Source organism: Eleutherodactylus coqui, chromosome 10 (assembly GCF_035609145.1).
Source record: "Eleutherodactylus coqui strain aEleCoq1 chromosome 10, aEleCoq1.hap1, whole genome shotgun sequence".
In the NCBI taxonomy this organism is placed as follows: Eukaryota; Metazoa; Chordata; class Amphibia; order Anura; family Eleutherodactylidae; genus Eleutherodactylus; species Eleutherodactylus coqui.
In genome coordinates this window covers 32116968-32141336 of record NC_089846.1, presented here as the reverse complement: position 1 = coordinate 32141336, position 24369 = coordinate 32116968, and the positions used below count along the sequence as shown (strand labels likewise).

At 43.1% G+C, this 24369-nt stretch overlaps 1 protein-coding gene across 1 annotated transcript in view; it reads left to right on the top strand.

Moving 5' to 3' along the window:
* Positions 1–3692: 3692 nt before the first annotated feature.
* Positions 3693–24369, top strand: part of L1CAM (L1 cell adhesion molecule) — a 245188-nt gene continuing 224511 nt past the window's right edge. The window contains exon 1 of the mRNA XM_066580774.1: positions 3693–3848. The gene's annotated coding sequence lies outside the window, so the exon portion shown is untranslated. The remainder of the gene's footprint in view (positions 3849–24369) is intronic.

Genomic DNA, 24369 nt, shown 5'->3' with positions numbered 1-24369 from the left:
TTAAGGCTGTAGAGCTCCGATGTTGGAAGACATCCGCTGGGGTTCTCTTACTGTATATTGCCAGCCTCTCTGCTGTCAGAGCCTATCCAACGTGTCACCTCATGCAGTACTGGCTTTAGCCAGCAGATAGCACTGCTGTATAGCAGCAGAAAAAGAGTAAGCCCCCTAGGAAAACCAAGATACAAATTGGATTGGAAAGGGTTAAATGTTGGACACCATCTGCACTCAACAAACCCAACTAAAAAATAGCACTGCATGCTGCATTATTTTTTCCGACAACTATGAAAGAATCTGTGGTAGAGACTCCAATGCAGATGTGAATAGAGCATAAGACTGTGTTCATACTCGCATTAGGCTAATTTCACATCGGTGTCTACATGTCCACTTTTTTGTTCCATCATTGACTTATAAGACGAATTGGAAGCAGCAACACAACATATAGAGGGACCGTCGGGACCCCCTGTTTTCAGGAGCAATGGGGGTCCCAAGGGGTTGGATGCCCACCGATCATAAAGTTATTCTCTATCCTGTAGATACATGATAACTTTAGTTTTTGGTACAACCCCTGCGAAGGAAACTGCAGACAATAAGAAGAGCTGAGTGAAGCCGGTGTTATGGTCGTGTGTGCAAACAAGCACCGGCCCCACACGAACGTGACCCAAAGAGTACCAAATAGGGACCAACAGACAGAGCTGGCACTCAGAACACAGGAGAGGAAACTGACCCTGTGCTAAAGGGGAGATGGTGAGGCCCTACCTAACAGCGGAGTTATCGCCTCAATAAAGGCGGCCCCTTACTGGAACCTCAGCCCTGGCTCTTCCAGAATAGGTGGTACACAGAACCAGGACAAGTATGGACAATCCAAATGCACAAACAGGAACCTGACAGATGACAAACACACTTACCACTAAACCTTGCATGCTAAAGCAGATAATAAAGCATTTCTTCCTTTCTTCTGACTAGGGTAGATCAGCCAGCGGGTAAAATTGGGACAATTTCATAGAATCAGATTGGGATTTTTTGGGGTGAAAATCAGTGGTGGTGTCTCTTCAATGGATGTGGCTCAGTGGTTAGCACTATTGCCTTGCAGTGCTGGGTTCAAATCTCATCAAGGACAACATCTGAACTGGACTTCGAAAACTCCATACGGCCATCACCCTTGGTCAGATTTAAACCTAGAACTCCAGCATTGCAAGGTAGCAGTGCTAATGACTGAGCCACCACACTTGCTTATTCTTCTCCAGAGAAGAAGCATAGCATAAAAACTCCATACAGATGTTGCCCTTGGTCAGATTTGAACCTAGGACTCCAGCACTGCAAGTCAACAGCGCTAATCACTGAGCCACATTCATTGAAGAGACAGCACCACTGATTTCCGCCTGAAAAAATCCCAATCTGATTCTATGAAATTGTCCCAATTTTACCCACTGGCTGATCTACCCTAGTCAGAAGAAAGGAAAAAATGTACTTATCATGCATGCCATAGTCTATTTACAATAGGTCCACGGTGTGATGGACCCGACCCCCATCAGGGGTATAGGCCGAGGGACCTTTCCCTGACCTGATCCAGCTGAGATGGCAACACCTTCTATTAATTGATAGACAAAGTTGCCACAAGGCAATTAAAAGCTTGTTGGTTATCACCCCCACCAAAGTAAAACATAGCCTTCTTTATGTACGTGAAATAAAACACCTATGAGGATATTGAATTTACAGAACGGCAGTAAATCCTGAGTTAAAATGTAACCTAGTAGCTCCGTTGTAGCTCAGGAGTCAGGACTTTATTGCTACACTGTGTACACACGTGGCGGGCGTTCAATCACTCCATATTCTAGGAATCGGGTGGCGTGACCTATCACCCACAAATACTTTTGTTTATAGGAGCTGCAAAAGTCTTGTCATTTTATTATCCTAATATGTGATTTATATTCCCTTACTTTGGTGGGGGTCACAACCAACAGGCATCTCGTTGCCCTGTGGCAACTTTAGTTTAGCAGTCTAGTGTCACCCTGGGCAATTCTTGAATTAACCCATACTCTTGAGGCACCATCACGTGGGGCTCTATTCCCATGCAATTTGAGGGCATTTGGCTGCATTAGGGACCTTCTGGAGGCCACATTAGGGGAGTTTCACATCTACGTCGGAATCTCCGGTTCCATTCCAGATGCGGCTGCAAATACTGGAAGAAAAAAGCACTGCATGGTCAAAAGCTGGGCAGGTGGGTGGAAAGTGGGCGGACTGCATTATATTCAATGGTGTCCGCCAGCTGCTATATAGTCAATTAGGTATGCGGGGATTACCTTTTCCCGCTCCCCGAACGAAATAGGAAAGCGGAATCCCCAGCACAGATGATAAAAGCATTTTGAAGCTGGCTTCACACAGACGAGAAAATTGCGTGAGATTTGTGTGTTGCGAACTCACAAATATGAACGTTTTTTCCCCCGGTATGGCACCGTGATGCGATCTGGGAATCAAATCGCGGCATGTACTATCTTGTGCGTGCTCTCGCATCGCACTGCCCATTGTTTTCAATGGGGACAGCGGCAGCATCGCCCAATGTTCAAAATGCGATGCGAGGTCTCCCATTGGAAACAATACGAGAAACTCAACGATCTGCTGCTGACAGCTTCATCCCTGAAGTGATGCAAGGCTGTTTTCACATGAAAATGCATCGCATGCTTGGGGGTTTCACATGGATAGCAAGGGCGATATCGGACTGTGAATCAAGACTTGATATCGCCTTTGCCCTTATGAAGTTAGCCTTAGTGAACCAGATTTTTACTCCCATTGACCTTAATGAGAATTCATATTGGCTTGTCCTAATTCCTGATCAGTTTTGGAAAACCGATCGGATCACTCTTGACCCTACTCCTGATCGCCCCACTGCTGATCGCTCCTGACTAGAGATAAGCGAGCATACTCGCTAAGGACAATTACTCGAGAGAGCATTGCCCTTAGCGAGTACCTGCCCGCTCGGAAGAAAAGGTTCGGGTGTCGGCGGGGGGCGGGGAGCAGTGGGGAACGGACGGGAGATCTCTCTCTCCACTGCTCCCCCCTGCTCACTCCCGCAACTCACCGCTCATCGCGCCGACACCCGAACCTTTTCTTCCGAGCGGGCAGGTACTCGCTAAGGACAATGCTCGCTCGAGCAATTGTCCTTAGCGAGTATGCTCGCTCATCCCAACTCCTGACCCTATCAATGGTTGGAATTGGTCCTATTAGTCGTTCATCACATCAGCACTAAATTCCCTTGCCCAGTATGAAATGATGCAATGTGCTTAGTACATATATATCCATGCCTGACTTCTCTGTATCCATGGAGTCATTCCAGGATGAAGATATCACGGGTTTTGAGAAGAGCATTACCTGGCCCATAAATTATGGACATAATCAGATACACATTGCTTTTTTTTTCATATCTCCGAACCATCAAAGTGAAGCTTGTGATATCACCAGCAACCACTAAATAATGAATAGAGTCATTAGGCAAATGTATAGAAGCCTCGGTTCATTAAACAACCGTGCCCGCTGCAGCGTCACATACGCGGACCATCTTGGCAGCAGGTATATAAGATGGTGCATGTTCCGCCAGCTGTTTTTTTTTTTGGAGGATGTGAGTGATTTGTACTGTGAGATTCCCAGTCTGTACCCTGCAGCATCAGAGAGAGGAGGAGCAGAGCGCCCAGGCTCAGTGGATGATATCACTGTGTAGCTCTGTGCCTCTCTCAAATACCCAGCTGCAATCTACTGCTGCTGCTCCCCTCGCCTCTATTCCAAGGCAAGCACACCCAGAAGAAGGAGGGGAGGCACACGCCGCTGACATCCCTTTTGTTCAGTTCTTCTACCAGGTAGGCTGTGGTGCACTGGGTGGCATCCACATTTCATACGTCTCCTCAAGCCATTTCATGCAGTCTGTAAGATGACAGCTGGGTGAGATGTATCACTGGATCAACCTACACCCTCTGATTTGCATGCTATTGCATTGTTTGCTTCCTTTAATGTCTCCTTTTTTTTTTGTACCATTGCAAGCGATGAGATACAATAGGTTTTCCTATACCCTGCAGCGAAGGGCTACACTATGCTACATTGTATGCATAATCCAAAATATTGTCTGCTAGCAGCAATGATGCCATAAGGCGAGTGTATGGCTATGGATAGTCAACGTGATGGTATAGATGATCGCAACTTCCATGCACAGTCTATCTATCTATCTATCTATCTATGCATGTATATATGGGCTATGGGCGTGTATGCCCAGGATGGTGTATGCTGAAGAATTGCACTTGATATATGTAACACATTGAAATAATAATTCATACATACATAGTTTTTGCTAATTCCTGTACAAAATTCATTATATAAAAACATTATATATATATATATATATATATATATATATATATATATATGTATAAAATAAATAAATATAGTTAAGGTATTAACAAAAATTATATATATATATATATATATATATATATATATATATATATATATATATACACATATATATATATATATATATATATATTTATATATATTTATTTATATTATATATATATATTATCCTTCCCTATATATATATATATATATATATATATATATATATATATATATAATATATGTGTGTGTGTATATATATATATATATACATATATATAGTATATACAATATTCATGTTATTTATATATATATATAATTTTTGTTAAAACCTTTACGATATTTATTCGATAGGTGGAAATGAGAAAAAAAAAATCACTATTGTACAAAAATCAGTGACCATTATATGACGTCATCAGATGCTCAGAGAGTTGGGGGATGGGAATGGGATAAGTTTTCTCCAAAGGGATGTGCAAGATAACAGTGGGCCCCATTCATGCTTCTACAGTATATAGGACTACTCATCGAATTAACCCTGTCAGAGCTAAAGTATGTCATTTTTTTCATGCAGCACAGGTCACAACTTGGAATACTAAGTGACGATATAGCATTTTTGCAGCTTGGTACTTGAAGCCTTACATAGGGAGTATATTAGTATAGCTTCATATAGGGAATTGGACAACTGGCCACTCCCAGTGAGGCCGCACGGACAGCGTTGAGGTACTTTCAAGGTTACATATTGTCACTGGAAATGGGCATTTGTCATATAAAAGGGAGCAAATATTTAAGGGGCTTCACTATCCCTTACCTGACCGGACTAGGGTGGTGGTCACCAGGTGATTACTAGCTGGGAGCTGTATATAAGGTTTTGGTGAAGTACAGTAGCTTGATAAGATTAGGTCTGGTTTTCTTAAGGTCTGCGGTGAATCACCTTTTTTAGTTTGAAAGGCAGAAGGCTTTATGTTGAAATGATCTAAAAGTTTTAAGTCGTATTCCAGATTGTCATCCATCCATCCATCTATCCATCCATCCATCTATCCATTTATCCATCCATCCATCCATCCATCCATCCATCTATCCATCCATCCATCTATCCATCCATCCATCTATCCATCCATCCATCCATCCATCCGTCTGTAGGATTCCTGCTAATGAAATCACTGACTATATTGGTTAGTGGTCTTCAGTCGACATGTCCTAGACAGGTAGGTACATAGGATGAAGAACTTTGCCCTGTTTTCTCTGCAGGCAATGTGTGTCTGGATAGGACATGTTTAATGGAAACCCAATTTTTTTTTTTTTACGTTTGTGTATATGGTCAGAAGCCTTAAAGGGGTTTTGTGACTCTTAAAGGGGTTGCACCAGTATCACAAGTTATTCCCTCTCCAGAGGAATAACTTGTCGATTGGTGGGGGTCCCACCGCTGAGTGTCCCACCAATCCTGAGAATGGGGCTCCCGTTTACCCCATCCTCCTCATTGCTTATTGTCCTCCCACTAAATGGAGAGCTGATCATGCAAGTGTGCTGTTGTTCCATTCATTTTCAATGTGACTCCTGCAGATAGCCGAGCGGCAAGTACTCAGGTATTTCCGCCATTTTATTTTTTTATGCCATTACCTACCCTATCCTGTGGCAAGATTTTTTAGAGGTCGAAATCCCCTTTAACAGGTGTTTCCCAGCAGCTCTCACTAGGCTATGTTTCCATATCTCCTATGGAGAGCCACTTCTTCCAATGATTGGATGGGGTAAGAAGCTTCTAGCAATCAATGGGGATCCCAGTGTCCAGTCTCCCACCACGCTAACAGTCAACACACATCCTACACGTTTTGCACATTTTCTTCTTAAAGGGTCCTGATCTAGCAGATCTTATTGGCAGCAGATAAGAGACCAAGATATCTTACTGGCAACAGGTCTTGTAGAGATCTCTGACTGTCTATTGCCATTCTAAGGAGAATTTTGTTGGTTGATGCCACCGTTTTTGATGGGCTTTGCCAACAATCTCATGCCTTTCAGGACAACCTAAGCAAATCGGATGTTTCTGGACCAGTTCTACATTCATCTTGAGATAAGAGAAGTCAGGTACTCCCTTATCTCTCTTAGGCCTCTTTGACATGAGCGTCATTTTGACGCGCCGATAGCTGCGCTAAAAATTGCAACTATCAGAGCATAAAATCGCATGAATGAAGAATAGCCCCTTCCTATAGGAGTTTATGGAGCCTCCTGCGTTGTGTCGTCTAAAGATAGGACAAGACAGCAATGCATCTTTCTGCCATTCGATATGGACTGTTGCTTTACACTTCACCAAGCCCTGTAGCCAGCAAATGTATGACCATCTCTGTATATCCCTCTATATATACTTCAAATATGACTTTTCATCCTGAATGAGACTTTTCCTCAGTTAGCTACAAGGGGTTACAGGTTGTCCATTGTGCATGGTACCTGAGTATCTGCTACCAGCTGAGGGTTGGGGTGGAAGAGAAATATGACAACTGTTGGTTCAAGCCATATATGTGCTTTTCCCAATTTCTACAAAAGTCTATTTTGACATAAATCCTGTTGCGTATGTATTAGGAGGAGATATTAAAGGGGTTGTCCAGCTGTAAATGCTTCATGGCCTACCCCCAAGAGAAGTCATCAGTATTAGATTGGCAGCGATCCATTGTCTAGGACCCTTGCCAACAAGTTGTTTGCCAGGCTGGTATGCCTGTGCTTGGTATCGCAAGCAAAGTTCCCATTCATTTTGATGGGAACTTGGCCTGCAATACCAAACCAGGCCACTACAGTGAGAATGGAGATGTTTGCTTCCTGCAGCTCAATGCACATGGACACCAGCCTGACAAACAAGGCTCCCAGACAATGGATTGCTGCCAATTTACTACTGATGACTTATCCTGAGGATAGGACATTCATAATTTACAACAACCCCTTTAAGATGCCCACTTAGGCTACTATGTTCAATCAACTGTGAAGTAGTTGGCTTGCTATTGCTGAAGACTAATTAGTAACTACTCATGGTGCGTACATCTACTGTTCTAGAGTAAACAACCTTTTATATGGCCCGATAATTGGGCAAGAACGTTCACCCGGAGACTTTCTTGCCCGATCATCGGGCCTTGTAAAAGTGCAAACAATCAACCGATGAATGGACAGACTCTTATTTCTTGGCTTTTTTGAGCAAAAAATTCTTACTGGTTGGCTGCTCATTAACCCACGTAAATGGAGAGAGGTGCCGCCAACCGTTGGCAGCTCTATACGGGACAGACGATCGTATGAATGAATGCTCCTCCCCTTGTAGAGTCTGAATTGGCCTTTGTAGGCCCGGTAGACAAGTGCCAATCTCATTGATCATCGCTCGTCTACCAGAGCAAACTGCTTTGTCTAAAAGGGTCCTTTCCGAGGAAGCAATTTGATATTGCTAATTGGGCATTTGCACATTTACACAGGCCTATGATCAGAGTAAAGAGTGTTTGGACGAACGTTCTTGCCCATTTTTTGGGCCATGAAAAAGGCACTTAAAAGGGTTGTAAGACCTCAGGCCAAGCCCTTCAAATAACAAGTGGTGATATACTCGCCTCTCCCTGCTGTATCTAGCACTGACGCTTGGGCCTCCGCTCTGGTCTCTGTTGACCATCCAGTTCACGATGGTCACAGTCGCTGAGCTCTGTGATTGGCTGCAGCCCCAATGACGTTCCAAAAATCATGCGGGACTGCAGCTGTCAACAGAGACTGGAGCGGAGGATCGAGCAGCGGTGCTGGATATAGCAGGAGCGGGGGGGGGGGGGGGGAGGTGAGTATATCCCTTGTTATTTTACTGCATGGGGAAGGGCTTGTCCCGAAATCTTACAACTCAGACAACCCCCTTAGAAGCTTATTCACATGGACAATCTTAACGTTCAAGTTCTGCACGAGTTTGAAATTGACAGAACTCAGATAGAACTTGGATCCATTAAAGTTATTTTGTGTATTCACACGTTTTTTACTGCATGTGCATTTTTTATGTCCGTGCTCACGTTTTTTTTCGCTCCCCAAAAAAACGCAAGAAGGCCCAAGTGATGCCAGTTTTGGCACAATCCATAGAAAATAAGGTGTGCAAAAAATCCCTAGTGAATATGGATAGTATTTGTGCACCCATAGACTTTAATGGGCGATTTTAGTCCAAAACCAAAACAGGACATACTGCTTTTTTTTTTTTTTAAACGCGCAACATTTGTCCGCATTAAAAAACGCACATCTGAATACGCCAATTTATTGCAATGGGTCCGTGTGCTGTCCGTATTCAGTCGGTAAAAAATACGGACAGAATAGGGACAGAAAATACACCCGTGTACGTGGCTTATCTCCCAGCTCTATTAAACATTATAATGGGGGAATGGAGACAAACCTATCTTCTGTCTATGGTCAGATTTATGCTGTGGATCTCCTTCCATTGCTTAGTACCATCTCCTACTCTCGGAGACGCTCGATTACAGTATAATGAGCGAGTCTTGATGATTAGTTACCAAGGAGATGGGAAACCTGATTACTAGAACTGGGAATTGGGAAATGGGTGGAGAGAGATCATGTAAGATTGCTGCCAATACAAAGGCTGGCTATGTAATCTGACTGCTGCTCTCACTATCTGGATGATGCTAACCAGAAGCCCAAATGAATAGGCGGCAGGAGCTGGATGCTGAAGCAGAGGATTTTGCTAAATGAGCAAAGTCCTCACAAATTATCTTTGTGCCCCTTGCCGGTCTGCTATGGTGGGGGGGGGGCAGTTTGCCATTTAGAGCCATTTAGAAGCATATCACAGCATTATCCATGTTACTTTGGCCCCCTAGTAAGCCTACTATGGTATCTCAACCAAGAAATTGTCACGGTCCACCAACAATGCGAAAATTGTCAACTGCTTGGCGGTGGTTTACTATATACAGTACGAATATCTATTGCTAGGATACGCCATAAATATGTGGTCTGACTGCTGGGACTTTCACTGATCAACAGAGCTGAAGGACCATGGGTGTAGATATAGGCAGTGCAGAGGTATCAGTCACACTCAGGCTTAGAGTTGTCACCTATAACACAAAAAATTACCGGCCAATGTAAGAGGAGCATGGTCAAGGGCGTGGCCTACCGCAATGTATCATTTTAACTATGTTATTGCAGTAGCCCCTATAGTAATAGCCCCTCTTTTCAGTGGCCCCAGTAGTATAAGCGTCCCCTCTCAATGGACCCTATAGTAATAGTATCCCCTTTCAGTGGCTCCTTAGTGGTTCCAATAGTAATAGTGTGTTCCTTAGTGGCTTAAATAGTAATAATGCCCCCATTAGTGGCCATAATAGTAATAATGCCCCCCGTCCACTTACTGGCCCAAATGGTAAAAAAAATATCGGAACCGACCTTGGAACTTAATAACAAGCCAATAGGCAATCCTACCTTGGCCTGAGGAGGCACATACTGTAGATCCTTTTGCCACAGTAGTATTATAAATGGCACATGCTAAGTGTGGGTCCTGTTACAGATTTTGCTTCGGGGCCCAGGAGCTTCACATCATATCTTTGGAAAGTATCATGACTAGAGATGAGCAAGCATACTCGCTAAGGGCAATTGCTCCAGCGAGCATTGCCCTTAGCGAGTACCTGCCCGTTCGAGACGAAAGGTTCGAGTGCCGGCACGGGGGAGCAGTGAGTTGCGGCAGTCAGCAGGGGGGAGCAGGGGGGAGAGAGGGAGAGAGAGATCTCCCCTCCGTTCCTCCCTGCTCTCCCCCGCAGCTCCCTGCCCGCCGCCGCCGGCACACGAACCTTTTCTCTCGAGCGGGCAGGTACTCGCTAAGGGCAATGCTCGCTCGAGCAATTGCCCTTAGCGAGTATGCTCGCTCATCACTAATCATGACCCTTAAATGAAACTGATCTTCAATACTTGCCTATAAAGTGATGCGTTAATTGGGTTTTCTGCAACCTTGCTATTGTTGACCCATCCTCAATATTCTTAGGCCAGGTCATCATAGTAACATAGTATGTAAGGCTGAATGAAGACAATGTCCATCTAGTCCAGCCTGTCTATCCTACTGTGTTGATCCAGAGGAAGGCAAAAAACCCCAAGGCCAGAAGCCAATTAGCCCTTTTGGGGAAAAAATTCCTTCCTGACTCCCTAATGGCAATCAGACTGTTCCCTGGATCAACCCCTAATAGTTCCTACCTGCCTATATACCAGGATTGACACTTAACCTAAGATTTATATCCTGTAATATCCTTCTTCTCCAGAAAGACATCAAGTCCCCTTTTAAACTCCTCTATGGATTTTGCCATCACCACTTCCTCCGGTAGAGAGTTCCACAGTCTAACTGCTCTTACAGTAAAGAATCCCCTTCTATGTTGGTGATGAAACCTACTTTCCTCTAATCGTAGCGGATGTCCTCTTGTTACCGTCGTGGTCCTGGGTGTAAACAGATCATGGGAGAGAGCCTTGTATTGTCCCCTCATGTACTTATACATGGTTATTTGATCGCCTCTTAACCTTCTTTTTTCCAGAGTAAATAGTCCCAATTTGGATAGCCTCTCTGGGTATTCCAGTCCCGTCATTCCATGTAGCAGCCTCATTTGGTATTGCAAGCACACCTCTCGTTGAATTCATTGTGCCTGCATTATAAAACCAAGCATGTTTGGAATATGGACAGAGCTAACTACTTCCAACTCTGTCCACAAGGATAGCGGGTGTAGCGAACTTCGGGATCGATGGACATCCTGAGTGGCGAACCTCTGCCAATCTACTATTAATAACCTATCCTGAGGATACATCATCACTAGTAAAGTCCTTGAAAACCCCTTTAGATCGGCCCCCTTGACTCACATCCCATTATGGGTCCTATTTAGTCGAACATGAGTTGGATTTGGATCTTGATTGTTTTTAGTGATCAACATATAATAGCCAACTGGATCTTCACCAGAGGAGTTATCAGCAAGTAGCCACACAGTACATATAATATCTTCGTATGTAAAGAAGAAATACACCTGATAACAAGGCCTTTGTTGTGTAGTATACGTAGACTTTGATGCAGAATACAAGAAATATTGCAGTAAAGTAACCGAGTTGGACTAATAATGTGAACACATCACTTGAGGCTTGTTGTAGGCTTCGAAAAATAATGTATTTTTAGACACACCACTTGACAAGGGCATGCTTGAGCCTTTAACAACTCCTAATTAAGTGGTATAAATCTGAGAAAGGGACTCTAGTGATAAAGAGTGTGCAGTGTTTCTTAGGATGGTCTTTTCCAGTTATTTCTTAAGTCTAAACCAGGCGACTATTTATTTAACGTTGAGTAAATCTAAATGTGATGTCAAGCGGCCGTCCCCGGGTAGAGGGCTGATGTCTCCGCAGCACTAAAAACATAGCAGGCCTCCAAAAGTAAAAGCGTTGACCTAAGCAATTAATGTGCTCACTGCTTCCACTTCTTCCTGCTCTATCTAAATGAAATCTGATTGCACTCCCAAGGCCCAATGGGTTTACTTATACATAATATGTACTGTAGAGTCCCTTTAGGGCCAACATTTGTCATCTGTATGGTGAAATATTGCACCTTGAAAGTGTCTAAATTCCTAAGGGGGTTTTGCCAAGTTTTAAACTTTTTCCCTATCCAGGGAATAAGTATCTAATCAATGGGCATCCGATCACTGGGACCCACACTGGTCACATGAATAGGCTCTTGTTACCCCGTAGGAATGAAAGAATGGTCAAAACACAATTGAAGATCGTGAAAGATCATACCTTGTGGATTGGGAAGGTTTAAAACTTGGCTCGACTGTTTTAAAGGGAATTTCAAGGATTTAAAGGGATTATCTCTTAAAAGGTTTTACCTGTCATGCTGACACCCGAGCCGTGGTTTGGCCCAAAGTGAATGGCAGCAGCTGGTCACAAATGAGCATCACAGCTACATTCACTTCGGGGCGAGCCATGACTGGTGTACCTACATCCAAGTCCCATAAAAAGGAATGGAGTGCCAATGTGCATGAGTGGCCATCCGCTACCATTCACTTTGAGCCGAGTGAGGACTAGGGTGTCTACATGACAGGTCAAAACTTAGAGAATGTTGGCTGAACTCCCAATTATGGAGCGACTGATCAACCATCTGATGTGTATGGGGGAGTCCTGACTCTCCCCAGACACAAGAAGGGGTTGGGCATGTTGAAATGTAACAGTAATGCATGGATCGGTAACATATGAATGGCCCATAAGGAAACAACAGTAGGCATTACAGATGCAATACAGTTATGTAACTATTATTTGGAATTGGGACTTCTTAAATTTGGAGCAGTAGACCATCAGATCTATGGGTAGCCTTTTTTGAATAATGAAACACAATGCATTGTTCTTTATGTTGATGAAGACCCCCAAAGGTCTCTTCAGGCTACAGTTGAACAGTCCTCCCCTTCACTTTACTTAGTTGTGCTGCTATTATGCAATATATACATAATAAATGGTCTTTCCACCTTCATGACCAAAGAACCCTTTCATCCCTGGTCTTGTCCTACTGAGGTACCTCCATGCCTTCACTGGAATTATAAGAATGGAGAACTATTTGTTCCTGTGGGGTTCGGAAGGTACAGTAGATATGCAGAAGCCATCTTTGGAAGACAATGTTGTTTACTTTAGAAAGTGCAGAACTTCTGGAAGTTTCGTTAGAAGATGTGGTGTGACTTCACTTTGTGGTTAGATGGTCATGATTGAATTTCAGCAAAGACGCTCTATTGAAGTTAGAAAGATTTGTAGGGAACCTGGTCTGGAATGGATCGTATCTACTGTAGACCGCAGTCCATAATTTTGAAACCAGTATCAGGCAGGCATCCTACGCATCATCGTAACTACTAGATTAATGAACGATCAGTCAAAAAACAACAACTCCAGGCTTAAATATTCACATATATATTCTTCATCATAACATCTTTGTGTTTTAGTCCTCTTGAAGAAGCAGAATTTCTCTAAAACAATAAAACCATTTCCATATTTCCAGCATTTTATTACAAATTTCCTGTATTGATGTGCCTACGGGCGCTCTACTGAAACACAGTAGGCCAAGATTTGTCAATATGTCATGACATAAGAAGTTCCTGGTGGTGCATAATATAATTGGCCAAGATCTGAGACATGTTGTTTAGTTGCTTATGGTATATAAGACTTTTTTTTAAATCATGTCTTTCAAATAGGGTGTGAGGACATATCGAGAATCATGCTGCCAGTTCTGACTTTAAGTTAGATGGTACCCTGTGCGCAGAGGCATAACTTGAAGCTTCTGGGCCCTAATGCGAAATTTGTAACAGGGCCCCCAACTATAATGCTTTATTTATAGTACTGGGCTTCCTATATGGAGAAGGGAAGCCTTATGGGCCCCCTAAGGCTCTTGGGCCCGGGTGCAGCCGCATCCCCTGCACCCCCTATAGTTACGCCCTTGCCTGTGCAGAATTTCTTTTCAGTGCCTCCTTTCCACTATAAGAAAAGAAAAAATGATATATATATATATATTACTCTGATTACCTATATTCTGCTTGTGCAGAAAGCAGCAAGACAGCAGCATACCCACCAGAACAGCTTGGTGATTAGATACTGTACCAGAACCAAGCTCAGTACATAAATGCAGTATCAGAACTAAGCTCAAAACCTAAATACAGCATCAGAATCAAGCTTATAACATAAATACAGCAACAGAACCAAGCCCAGTGAATATATCCTGCACCAGAACCAAGTTCAGTACATAAATACAGCATCAGAACTAAGCTTATAACATAAAGCAGAAGATCCAAGTTCATAGATTCTCTAAGTACAGCATAAGAACTAACCTTAGTACATAGATACAATGCCAGAACTAAGCTTATAAATACAGTCCCAGAACAAAGCTCATAACATAAATACAGTAGCAGAACTAAGTGATTGTGTTGCAGGGGTGCTCAGAACATCAGAAGGGAGTGGACAAAGGCAGGAGAAGGACTATTCTTGTAGCTCTACAAGAGACTGAAACATAGAGATCATCTGGCCAGGCAAACCTAAGGGTGGCGATTGCCCCCAACCCACATACGTCTGGTTCCCCTCTAAGCTGGCCGCTGGCACTCTGTGCAACTCCACAGGTCACATGTAGCTAAAGCCGGCGATGCATGCAACGCTTCTACACAGCACCAAACCCATGCCTGTAATACCACTAATACACAAGCTGCAATATCCTTTAACTATTAAGCCATTATCATCCAGTCTGTGTCCTCGGTTGATACAAGCAGAAGGACACTTCAGTTCATTGGGTGACATATACATTTTTCAATCCATATTTATACATTTAAATGCTTTCAACTCAAACATTAGCACAAAATTCATTAGAATATAGACATTTTTTAATGATCCAAATGTTATCATATGATTGAATAATATGCATATTGGGGTCTCATGTGCAGTTAGGAACCATAAAGATAGTTTATGGAGCAATGTAAGCAGTTTATTTATGCATTTCCATTTCCAAGGTCCAAGAAGGTGACAGGTATAAAGAGGGGACAGAGGGCCTGTGGTCAAAATAGGGCCTATCCCTCCAAAAGAGAGACACTTGGGAGGTATGCATCAGATTGGCAGTAGGAAATGACTTCTGAATCCATAGCCGTATCATGAAATGGCATCAAATATTGCAGACAACTTGACACCACTCCACTGGGGTGAGTCCATTAGTTTCCCTAATTGCATCCTGAAATACAGATTTATTGGTAACCCAATCTTTGCCAATACTATATTACATATGTTACAGACTGGAAAGATATCACTTACAATAAACAGCACTTAATGTAATGGCTAAAATAAGGCTTCTGAGCTCCGCTCTTCTACCGCGATGGTTTGAGGTTGATCAAAACTGGAGCAAAGGTGGATCCAGGGAAGTAGGTGAAAGAGGTGTTGTGCATGTTGGATCTCTAGGGAGAGTCAGCCGCTGGCGTTGTGTGATTATTACACAGCTCGATGCTTCCATAGGGCGGTGGCTCTTGGAAGACGAGGCTGTGTATCCGTGTTTAGCAGCAGGAGGTCTTCGCCACAGCTCAAGGGCAGATGCATGGGTCTTGAGGACTGTCTGAGGCTCATTAAGTCTGTCCTTTTTTCTGTTCATGATTTTACGGACAGTGTGTGAATGCCAATTCCTCTACATGGGTGATAGTATATCGGTGCAGTTACTATGTACCATAGCAGTGGTGCCTACATCAGAAGACAAATAGGAAGGCCTCCTTAGCTGTGTGCACTGGAAGTGATACAGTTAAACATTCTGCAAACCTGAAAAAGGTGGAGCTGTTATTGAGCTTACTGGCTTAATTAGTACATTGAACGCAGAATAGACAAATAATGGAGTGCGCCTACAAAAACTTCCTGGAACGAGCTACACACAACTGTGTGCTTTTCTTGACCATACAGAAATGGGGTAGATGGTAGGGGTGCTGTCTGCCCAGGGGCAATGCCTCACTAAAACAAAAATGTAGGTGTGAAGCCAAGGTATATGGACTATTCAGGGGCGTAACTAAAGGCTCAGGGGCCCTGATGCAAAAGGTGAGCTGAGGCCCCCCCTCTATCTGTATCTGTACCCGTACCCATACCTAAACCATGCTGCACAGAGGCATAACTTGAAGCTTCTGGGCTCCAATGCAAAACCTGTAACAGGGCCCCCAACTATAATGCTCTATTCATAGTACTGGGCTCACTATATGGAGAAGAGAGGCCTTATGGCCCCCCTAAGGCTCCTGGGCCCGGGTGCAACCGAATCCCCTGCACCCTCTATAGTTACGCCCCTGGGACTATTGAAATGAATGGAGCACTGACTGCACATGCTTGGCCAGCGCTCCATTCATTCTGACATGACTGTGGCAGGCACAGAGGAACGTGGAAACCCCTGTTCTCAGAATTGGTGGGAGTGAGACCCCCATCAATCAGCAAGTTATCCCCTATCCTGTGGATAGGGAGCAACTTGTAATTGTGGTACAATCCCTTTAAGTTTTTATCTCTTGACTCTGTATCTTCTTCACACTAAAAGGTTGCGCTCTTGCACAGCATTTTTGCACACAGCCCCTACACCTTTATTAGCATGTTGTCCTAATTGCAAAAAGGGGTTTATCTACCATGATAGAAAATCAATTGGAAATATTATTAAAAAAATGATCCTAAAGTACTGCAGTGCCTACTACAATGATCCTAAAATACTCACAATGCCTACTAAGCCTAATAATAGTCTGAGACTTCCTGTTCTGTGGAGAAAACTTTTCAGCAGTCATCTCATTATCATCACAGCAGGATTATACTGAATGGTGACACCTATATAAAGATAACACAGTATGCCACACTATTCTCCTATAGAAGTCAATGGGCCAGCTCATGTCCATTGTGCGTATAGCCCATGAGGCTGCTGTAAAGCATACCTCTGCAGCAGAGTCATATATAGGCAATAGAATGAAACATTCACAATCAGAAAATAATAACAGATTAGAAAAATGAAAATGTTTCACTATTTAGTTTTAATTAGTAAAAAGAAAATATGGAGTATTGCCAGTCTGAGGGTCATTCGGATAGCAGGTGGCTTCGTTACATAACCTGCGCCTGAAGACGTAAGATGTTGAATTGTATTGAAGATTATTAGGATAGCACATGGGCAAGTCTGACCGTTTTCCGTGAAAAACAAATTTTTCATGCAATTTTTATGAGCTTTTTGCTTTTTTCATGGGCAAGTGTCATCCTAATGTTCTGTGCATTAAAAAACTGGAAGGTGGTCCAGTGGATATCATTTAAAACCCCCATTAAAGTTAATAGGTGCATGAAAAAAAATGGAAGACACTCGCATGTCATAGAAATGCAATCTGTTTTTTGTGATAAACCCATTGACCTGAAAGGACCTAGATGATGTTTTTTTTTTTTTTTACTTGGACTATGCACATGAGTAAACAAAAAGACTCATGTGAATAGAAGCATTGAAATCAATGTGTTCTATTTCCTTGTGAGTTTCGTCATACTGTGTTTCTCTGAAAATAAGACCCTGTTTTATATTAATTTTTGCCCCAAAAGACACACCAGGTCTTATTTTCAGGGGATCTGTTATTATACTTATCTAGCAGGTTCTGTCCAGGTCCTCCCACTAATCTCCGGAGCTCCAGCACGCTTGCTGAAGTCCTCGGCCGCCACAGAGGATCTCTTCCTGGTTACAGGATTCATAAATCCCGCCTCCAGGAAGCAATGGCTGTGATTGGTTCTCGAGTGCTGCTCAGCCAATCAATGAAGAGTTCAATGAACCAATGCGATGGCAGTAATAGGTTTACTGAGCACTGCATTGATTGACTGAGCAGCACTCGAGAACCAATCACAGTCATCGCGTTGTGGAGGTGGGATTTATGAACTGGCCAATAAATGCCACAGTTCAGCCAATTCATAAATCCCACCTCCACAACACAATGGCTATGATTGGTTCTTCGATTGCTGCTCAGCCAATCAATGCAGCACTCGATGAACCAATCACAGCCATCGCTTTGTGTAGGCAGGATGTATGAACTGACGAAGAGGTGACTCCGCCAATTCATAAATCCCTCCTCCCTGAAGCGATGGCTGTGATTAGTTCTTCGACCACTGCTCAGCAAATCAAGGCAGCACTCGAAGAACCAATCAGAGCCATCGTATTAGTTCATCAAACACTGCATTGATTGGCTGAGCAGCGCTTGAAAGAACCAATCACAGCCATTGCTGCCTGGAGGCGGGATTTATGAATCTTGTAACCAGGAAGTCATCTTCTGTGGGAGGCCGAGGACTGCGGAAACCACATACTGCGGGAGCACTGGAAAGCGGTGTGAGACGTGCACTGAGCCTACTAGGTAGAGTATTCCATTTTTTTGGTGTAATGCAATTGGGCTTATTTTGGGGGTAGGGCATATATTCCAAGCCTCTCCAAAAATCCTAAAAAATCAGGGTAGGACTTATTTTTGGGATATCCCTTATTTTTGGGAAAACATAGTATTAAAAACTGGACTGTACTTATACAGAAAAAAACACCCATATGAATAAGTCTTACTCTATCACAGGTCACTGTGTTGCTCCGGAACAACCTACCATCATTTACCGATTCTTCAGACTCATGATATTTGCAAATAACTACTTTGAATCAAAGTCATGATGTGCCTTAATGGGTATGAACACTTTCCAGCTTGTGCATAATTATACACTTCTGTCCATCTGCCGCCCAGACAATAGAGTCGGCTTCACCCTTTGACCGCAGGCTTGCTGTCTGTTTCTAGCAACAACTAGGAGAATTATCATTGTGGCTCTAGGAGTATATACAAACTGCACATGATTGTAGCTACTCTGATGCGCAGGTTTTAGACATTTCCTCCATTATGGTATTATCTTCAAGCTGTTAAAAATTTCGCCCCCTGGAAACTCTAAATGCTTCGGACTATAAGATGCTCATATTCTGTGATTGCTTCGGACTATAAGATGCTCACATTCTGTTTGCAAAACTACATAAGAGCGGACAATTGTGTATCAACTGTGTCTGTTACAAGAAGCACCACGAGGTGTTGTATCCATTCCCCCGCTACACGGATCCATTTCAGCCGGTGCAATTGCAGTTTCTGGATGGTATAAAGGGCTAAAGGAGTTAGGAAAGTGGAGCATGGAAAATGGGAGAAGTGGCTTTAAATTGCCTTAGTATAAATCCAATCATGTCCACCATTGTATAATGACAGCAGGAATCAATCAGGGGCTTTACTCAAGGTGTTTGCCGCCTGTAGTTCATAATACAAGGAGTCAGGGGAATGAGAAGGAGCAACAGTTTGTTGCCTGGCAACGGGAGTCTTGTAACGCTTCTCTCTGATTCGTATTGATTTCCGAGCATAGAAAGAACAGCAAAACCAAATGGGGTCTTTCTTTTATTGTTTCAAACAAGTTGTGGCGGAAAACTGGGATAAAAAAAATGACATCATTACTCCAGTAGCAAATCTAGCCCTACTGACCACACATCGATCCAAGGAAACGCCTTAGGCTGACTGATTCATCATTATTTTGGTACCGCAAATTAGAAGCTGATTAGAGATGAGCGAGTATACTCGCTAAGGCACATTACTCGAGCGAGTAGTGTCTTAGCCGAGTATCTCCCCGCTCGTCTCTAAAGATTCGGGGGCCGGCGCGGGTGACAGTTGAGTTGTGGCGGGGAGCAGGGGGGGAGAGAGGGAGAGAGATATCCCCCCTCCGTTCCTCCCTGCTCTTCCCCGCCGCTCCCCGAATCTTTAGAGACGAGCGGGGAGATACTCGGCTAAGGCACTACTCGCTCGAGTAATGTGCCTTAGTGAGTATACTCGCTCATCTCTAAAGCTGATGAATTAAATTTTTTATTTAGTATTGAAGAATATTTATGACCGGCTCTTCGTACTAAAGTTATAATAAGAGAGAACATAAAAGCATCGGATCAGCTTATTGCGCCCTGTTATAAACCTCTTGCTTGGTGATAAGGTAAATCCTGCTTATGTACTAAATTGCTGGTAAATATGCAGTAAGCATATGGCATAGCGCAAAGGAGCAAACACTGCAGGGGCTTGGGATGGGGTTTTACGCTGGCCGCACCACAGCCGAAAATCGCATCGATGAAGGATAGTCACAATCAGGTCCTGAGATTAATTAGCGTTTTGTAGTTCATTCACACGGGTGTATTGCATGAAAAATATGCTGCAGAGCGGAATTCCGTTGGTCGGCAGAAATCCTTGAAATGACCTCTAATGCTTGAACAGTGCCAGCTGTCTTTTTTTCCGAGCGCCGGATGCAGGTAAACTCCCTCCCCCACCTTTTTTTCAGCTCCTATAGGAGTCTATGGGAGCTTCCAGCGTGTTTCGGCAAAAGATAGGTCAATGCGTTTTGACGGCATGATTTTTTTCACATGCCCATAAATGTGAATGCATTAGAATGCAATGCTTCACACGGACGTGTTTTTCTGCCGACGTTGTATCAAAGGAGGCCCAATTGAAGTCACTTATTTTAGTCTTCACTGTTTCTTGGCGGCATGCATAAAAAATAAAGCACACATGCATGTAATGTCCGTGTTCTCTGCATTCTTTTATGCTCCCATAGACTTTCATGGCCAACATTAATGGGGTAGCTTTCCCACTGATTTATGCTGTATTTATAAGCTTAGTTCTGGTACCGTATTTATTCACTGAGCTGTTCTGATGTGGGTACGCTGCTATCTTACAGAGGCCTATGGAGGGCGTTCTGCTGCTCTAAGGGCTCCTGCACACTTGCGTTTTTCTTGCTCTTGCTTTTCATGCAATTTTGCAGCGTTTCTTTAACACAAAAGTCAGTAGGACTTTCTAATTTCTGACTTTTGCGTTAAAAAAAGCAGCAAAATTGCAGAAAAATAGCCGAAAAAATGTGTCAGAAAAACGTAAGTGTGCAGGAGCTCTAAATGAGATACAATTCAGACCACAGCCACTTCAAACGATGCGCTCGCCATTTATGAAAATAAATTGTGAAAAAGTCACTGATAGGTGGCGCTGTAACTATGCAAATCATGCTACAAATGTTCAACATATCCCCGTGGTTTTCAACAACGCTCTCTATTCGCAAAATCATGTTTTCTACCACTGAGCACCGTAAATCAGCTTTAATCGCTACAGCATGCTGATGAATGCTGCCCTTCATATTGACACTGATGTAAGTCTGTCACTGTAGACCTGGTTTGCTACAGCGCCACCTATCGGCAACGTTTTCACAAATTTCTTTATAAATGGCGAACGCATTGTCTGAAGTGTCAGTTTTCTGAAGTTTGTCACATGTGGAGCAGCAGAATGCCCTTCAGAGGCCTTTGAGTTTGATTTCGCTAACCTGTATATAGTTTTTTCTTATGATGGTGTAACCAGCATCGCAGTTGGTGGTGCGGCACAGGTTCTTGATGGTGCGCCGATGACAGGCGGAGGCGTATTTTTAATGTTTAGTAATAAACCAGTAACATAATTTCTTAAAGCGACAGTACTCCTAAAGTGACAACACTCTTATCACTGGGCTTCTCTTGCCATCTAGATACACCCTGTGAAGCTGCTCTGGGCAGCAGCAAGGCACATAGCTAGGCTTTCATAGGCAATTGTCCCTTATTTGTTATCTGTAAACCCTTGACTAAGAGTGGCTTCACATAGGTGTATTTGTACACGTAATACGCAGAGAATAGAACCCATTTTTTTTAATGGTCTCGTACAACTTTTCATATTCTGCACATGCATTTTGTACACTCTTCTTTTATGTACCAAGGGTCCCAATAGAAGTCTATGGGGAGTGAGCAAATGCTCACACAATATGCAAGGAGATGTGCAATAAACTGCGCAATTCCCTGGACAATTCCGCTGTCCCCAATCTCTTCCTTCTCTAGTGCTGACCTAGCTGCCGAGCATTACATTAAAACTCTTAAAACTGCACTAGGTGAAGTGGTGCCCCCAATGCTCCAACCGTCCTGATGCAGACCACGACAACCCTGGCTCACGCCTCTAACGCCCTTCCTTCGGCAGTGCTCTAGATGTGCCAAATACATGTGCAGAAAACTGCAAATATTTATAGATTTCCTCCACTACAAATTCTCTCCCGCACCTCCTCCAGTTCACTCCAGCATTTAACCCAACAACAGAAAAAGAAGTCTTCAGGCTCCTCTTCTTCTTGCCCTACTACCTGCATGAGTGACCATATCCCCTCTCACCTCCTTAAGTGCCTCTCCCCATCTTTCATCGGTCACCTTACAACAATATTCAACCTCTTTCTTTCTTATGGTACCTTTTCCTCCTCCTTTAAACTTACCGTCATATCCCCATTACTAAAGAAACCATCTCTTGACTTGACTTGTGCTGGCAACTACCGACCCATCTCTAATCTTCCCTTCATCTCCAATATCCTGGAACGCCTCTCTTCTAATAAGATATCTCTCAGATAACTCTCTCGTTGACTACTTACAGTCTGGTTTTCGTTCTCCACATTCAACAGAAACCGCTCTTACTAAAGTGTCAAATGATAATGTGATGGCCAAATCAATGGTGACCATTCTCTACTGATCCTTGTGGATCTCTCTGTGGCATTTGATACCGTAGATCACCAAATTCTCCTCAATATGCTCCTGTCTACTGCACTTTCATGGTCTTCCTCCAACCTTTTTGACCACTCATCCAGTGTATCATTTGCCACTCTACTTCTTTTCTCTTGTGGTTCCTCAGGGTTCGGCCTTGGGTCCTCTCCTTTTATCCATCTACACGCTCTCTATTGGACAAGCTAGCAGTAGATTTAGGTTTCAGTACCATCCTTACGCTGTTGATTCCCAATTACTTCTTACCGCAACATTACACCTCTGCTTCTTCAAAACGCCAGTGATTGTCTGTCTGCTGTCTTCAATACTATCGCCTCTCTCTCTATAAATCTGAATCTCTCAAAAACAGAACTTCTTCTGTTTCCGCCATTTCCCGACCAACCTAATCCTGATATACACCCGCTGTCTTAGGGGTCATATTTGATTTTGACCTTTCCTTCCCTCCCCATATTCAGCCACTTGCCCGCTCATATCACCTGCACTTCAAAAACATCTCCCGAATCCATTCTTTGCTCTCTGCCGAAACAGCAAAAACTGAGGAGGCAGGGCAGGGCTTGAACTTGCGGACAGCTGGCGCACAAATAGCAGCTGTCTACTGCTCCACAGTGTAAGAGGGGAATGCTGGAGCATTACCTCCTTACAATGGGGTATACCAAAGAAAATTTTACACAGGGTGCCATCTAACCTGAGGCTGTCACTGTCAGTAGGCGAATGTGGACGCTGCTTTAATAATATATGGAAGAGGGTGTTCTATCCCATGACAGCTCCCCTCCCATGGGTACTGCCAGACTTTTAGCATCACCATTTGTTATAGGCAATCTGGTCCACCCACATTTCCTTTTTCGAAGATTAACGAACATCACCCTAGAACTCTACTCCTCACCCATGTTCCTCCTGCTCATAGACATACTATAGATGCCTACATTTAAAGTGTTGCTGCCTTATGATTGCTACGGATGTAGCAAAGTTTAACTTGACTCTTTATACGTTAAGATAACTTTCTATTGCTTTGCAGATTCTTTTGCAATAGTTTGGTAATGGCTGAAGATAACTTGTAGCTGAAGGTTATCACAGTCAAGTTAACCTTTGCTACATCTGCACCTTCACCGCTACGATGAGACTTGGCTCAGAATATTCTGCATGGTAAACCTATAGCAGCAAATCCTGTATCTTACAATAGCAATGATTCTGCAATTATTAGATTACCTCTATGCAGAATCACAGTCATTGCATTCATTTCTGGGAATGTGTTTGGATGTGCTGCAGTGCCTACTATACGGTTTTTAGCAGAAAACCTAACTTTGCATCTATCTGTGACCTCTGCGCCTCTTCCGTCAATGCTATTTAGCCTTCGCATATGTCAGATTGTCTATAAAGCGGTTCATTTATTCATAATGGGGGTTTATGCCTGTCCTTATGTTTGCTGGACAAGACATTATCCAATTATTGCTGAGCTCTTATACCGTATTGCTTTGATGTGACATTTGAAATGCCAATTGCACATAAAATAGAAAAATGATCTATGGTGATCTTGTAGAGTTGTAATAAAAGTAAGTGAACCCTTTGGAATTGCTTGCATTGATTGCTAATAAAATGGGGTCTGATTGTTACTTTCTCTTGCAACTGTAGCTGCATCAGAACTATGAAAAATAGTATGTAAAAAAGTAAATAAATAAATAAAATATATATATATATATATATATATATTAAGATTAGAAAGAACATGCCTGCTCCTTCCCCAAAACAGCACCACTCCTGTCCGTAGGTTGTGTGTGGTATTGCAGCTCAGCTGCATTAAAGTGAATGGATGAAAGCAGTCATGGTTTTCTAACCTTGAACAACCCCTGTAAGAAAAAAACATTTTCATATACTCTCTTGGTAAATTCTGAGTCAGTTTAGGGGGTCCTCCACCAGGACTT